Here is a 4,368-nt window from a genome sequence, read left to right on the forward strand (position 1 = left end):
GCAACGCTACCAAACCCCCTGCCGTCGCCAAGGCAACAAGGCCAGTTCAGCCAATCACACCCCCTCCCTTCACATATCCCCTGGCAACTGCCGCAGCGCAGTAGCTCTTTTTTAATTTGAGTCCTCGGCGCGCCATTTTGGCTCAAACGTGTGTTGTTTCCAAGAGAGTGGTGCAGTTTCTAATTTGGAAACAGAATGGCGTTGACTGCATTAGAGCCTATACTGAAGGAAAGTATTGCACCGAAATGTGTAATCATGGTATAATTGTGAATGTTGAAACTGTAAACAAGTTAAGATACCCCCACTGTACTGAGGAAATATATGTTTTATGTGAAAGACAGTGAATATGTTTGTAGTGTAATTTAAAGGCGAAAGTAAATATAAATTTTCATCCACACGGACTCTATGACCTAGCACTGAGTAAAACAGCCACTTGTAAGGTGTCGCAATTTATTAGAGATGCATTCGAAAATGATCAGAAGGGTTTCCAGAGTGCACACTGACTGGTTACATTTGACTCGAAAATGTAATGAAAAACTAATTTTTCGAGCGCAACTTCTGCCACGCGGTTGAAGCAACCACAGTGACTGCAGCTGCGAGCAAGTTTCAGAGTGTCAGCCAATCGGAATGAACCCAGTCCAACTTGGGACGCAGAATCATGAGCGCCTTTTTGCGCAAGGGAGTCCTGACCGGGGTGCCGACGGCGCCAATCTGGCTTTTATGCCGGATGACAGAAGGTTGTTTTATCTGACCTTCGCAGACAGCGCCTTCGCACCATCAACTTACATAAACTATCTGTAACCAGGCACCTTGGCCTCTTGCGCAAACTGACGGATCTCATTTTAAAGTAAATGTCTGTGAATTGTCTTAAAAAATAGGTTTCCTACCGTTAGCGCATCATACTGTTATTAATGATGGTTATATTTTTACATGACAAATATCCAACAAATAGTCTAATCCTTGCTAGTTATGTGTTCGCAATCAAGTCTACACTTGCTTAACAAACAACCTTGGACTGATGTTTACCCGCTGGTGATGTGGTGGGCCTCTCAGAAAATGACATGCAGGGGAGAAAAAAGCATGGACTTCTGTCTCTCATGGAAGCATCTGCCAGACTGCGTTGACTTAAACCTTATCAGTTCAGCGAGTCTGTATGTTCACACCAGTGTGTCACTCTCACAACATTGTGATAGCTGATTGTCTTGCTGTGGCATGCGTGTTATTTCTCCTGGGATGGCCTACTTTCATGATCTCACTGTGACAGTGGGGGGATCATCCCCTTCCTGGCTGCAATCTTTGCCCTGCCCACCCTGCAAGGCAAGACCAGCTGTTCCACACACACAGGCCACTTCCACTGTAACAACCTGCCCAAAATTCATTCTTCCCTTTGTAAATGTTCTGCACCGTTCGACTCTGCAAAAGGCTCGTACTGGAACACCATTTACATGACTTTCTCATTTGTGGTCCGAATGCGCACCTTGCCTCATTTGCACTGTGTAAATTATTTCAACCGATTGAACGTGGTTTCCAGCGAAGTGAAAACAATTGCTTTCAAAATGCGACCGGGTGATGCATATGGAATCGCGCATCTGCAGTGACGCATCTGCAGCGCTTACCGAAAGTAATGTCTTTGAACGTGGCACCCCCGTGAGCTCACTTACCGTAATATTTTCACATGCATTTTCAGCTGTTTTTCAAAGTGTCTTCTTGTGGCTTTCACAGTGGAACACAATGTAAAACCACGATCTGGTGCAGTTAACTTTCCTGTGAGTTTTGTATGTCAGATGACAAGCAGGTCAGATACTCCTAGTTTCACACCAGTTTCAAATCTCCTGCTGCCCTTGTAGGGGTCCTGAGTCTCCTTTTGTCGTGAGGAGCCTGTGAGGGTTGTGGCCTGCAGGGGTTAAAGGTCATAATTCTGGTATAGTCTGTGCTTGTCTTGGAGGTGATGTCCTTCTCTTCAGGTTTTCTGTAATGTGCAAAATCAATTTTCACTTCCTCTTCTCCCCCACCTCTTTTCGTTGGTAACCATCAGCTGTTTTGCAGACAATATAATTTTTGGAAAAGGCTGAATTGTCAAGGCGGGTTTAGTGTACTATCAAACATGAGAATGTTTCACACTCTTTTTTAGCAAGAGGAGCTGTGGAGGGGTCTTTATCTTATGGCATGCTTATGACCCCTGTTTTTCTTACCTCACGGTTGGCAAAGGATGGAGTGTTGGCAGCTGTCTCTTTTTCTGAAGGAGTACAGAAAACCCTTGCTGAATCACAGCCGTAATCTTTCCAAGTGCAACCTTACGGAGCATACAGTGTCCTGAATAAAGTGTTTGGGGTTTCTGAAATATCCTGGAGCTTGCAGGACTGTGTGATCTCAATGCATATTCTCTCCACAGTCTTGTTGTCTTGACCTAGAAAAAATGAGAACGATCACCTGCACGTCTTTTAATTGAACGTGCAGGTATAGTTTCCAAAGTGCTCAGAGAAGAACTGACAGGTATTTATGTGCTTGTGTCAGTGTTGCAGAAAGAGGTAGACTCCATTGTTCAGAGAAGAAGGGATAGATTGGTTTTGCGTTTCACGATGTGGAGTGCTTTTCCTTTAGGATCCTTGAATTACAAGGCCACACCAATCTGGCACTCTTTAAAGTGGAAACTTTGCAATTGTTTAGTCACTTGTTTGTTACCACATGCAATAGAAATCAAAAGAGCTCATGCAAATGCCCTGAAGTCTCTGTCTCTCTGTCTGTCTCTCTCTCTCTATCTCTCTCTCTCTCTCTCTCCCTCACACACACACACACACACACACACACATGCACGCATGAAAAAGTAAATGAAACACAAAGGTTTCTCTCACTCCATGTCCACTCAGAAAAGGCAACAAACTGTATTTGACATACAGGGTGTCTGTGTGTATGTGTGTGAGTGTATGCACATATATATCAGTGCTGCCCACAGCTTTAGAAAGAAACTATTCCAATGCAAATCCAGCTGTATAGTGGGCTGCAGAGCAACTTATTTTAAGCCTTACAAGTCTTCTGCCAAGAAAATAAATAACAATATAACCAATAATAACTCAAGGACACTGAGTTGCCTACCCCCGGCACTAGTCAATAGCTCTACAGATAGATGTAGTCCTTGTGACGGCTGAATTCTGATTACCCACGGAACCTGTGTGTGTGGGTGTGCCTTATGATTTATGACCGACGTCAGAGCATCCTTGAATCCCCTGCAATCACTCGCCTCTGTCGCTCCTGTTTAGACTGGGGGGCGATGTCATTTCCACGCATCTCGGGCTATTCATATGGCCAGGCCGCCATGAATGGTACTTTATTTTTTTTCTCAATATCGCTCGTCGGTATGCTGAAGTTGCTGAGCCAGCAGGGCGCTGTGACTGGAAGATGAGAGATAGCAATCCCAGAGAAACAGATCTGATTGAGGGCTCCATCCCAGGCAAAGCCATTTGTCCATGTGCCTGTGATAGTGCTAATCAGATTTTTTTTGGGAGGCGGGGGTTGAGGGGGGGGGGGGGGGGGTGAGTCCACCATAACGACCATTAACTCAGGGGAAGGGTGGACCAGTATGAAGGGAATCACTTCACCTCTGGAAAACTGAAAGCCTTTATTGCCATGTGTATGTGTGTATGTGTGTGTGTGTGTGTGTGTATGAGAAAGAGACAGAGAGAGAGAGAGAGTGTGTGTGTGTTGAACGATGCAAGAGGGTATGTGCGACAGTGTGGCTCAAAAGTGAATGTGAGAAAAAAGAAAAAAAGGGGTGAGAGAGAGTTATTTAGGAGGCAATAGGGTTTGGGAGTGAGGACGAGTGAGAAGGATGAGTAGAGAGAGGGATTTAACATGGACGAGTGGTAGGGAGAGGAAGCGTGAGAAAGATGAGTATTGTGAGAGTGAGAGAGAGACGGAGATGGAGACGGGTGGGGGAGGAGGGGTAGAGTGAGCGGGCGGGCCGCGGTGGCAGTGTGGTTGGGAGCCCCGCTGCTTTAATGGCCCATAAATCTGCGCGCCCTGGCTGGGCTGACGCCGCCCCACTGAGACCTCCTCAAGCGGAAAATGAATCAGGTTGCTTTTACAGAGCGTGAGTGCCGACACTCGCACCCTCCCTCCCTGCCCACTGACCGATAAGAGCCGTGGCACACGCACAGCACTCCATCTCAACCAGCCCCCGGCTAATAAACCACTCCATTAATGACAACCTCTGTTTGTTCACAGGATACTCTACTTGCCAGCTCTTCCTCCCCTCTTTCTCCCTATTGCTGCTTGCTCACTGTTTTTTTTTTATCTTTCCCCTTATGCTCACCTCACCCTCCGTCACGTCTTTTTGATTCGAAGCGTGTATGTACACACACACTCTCTCAC

The sequence above is a fragment of the Megalops cyprinoides genome, chromosome 15 (assembly GCF_013368585.1).
Source record: "Megalops cyprinoides isolate fMegCyp1 chromosome 15, fMegCyp1.pri, whole genome shotgun sequence".
NCBI classification, from domain to species: Eukaryota; Metazoa; Chordata; class Actinopteri; order Elopiformes; family Megalopidae; genus Megalops; species Megalops cyprinoides.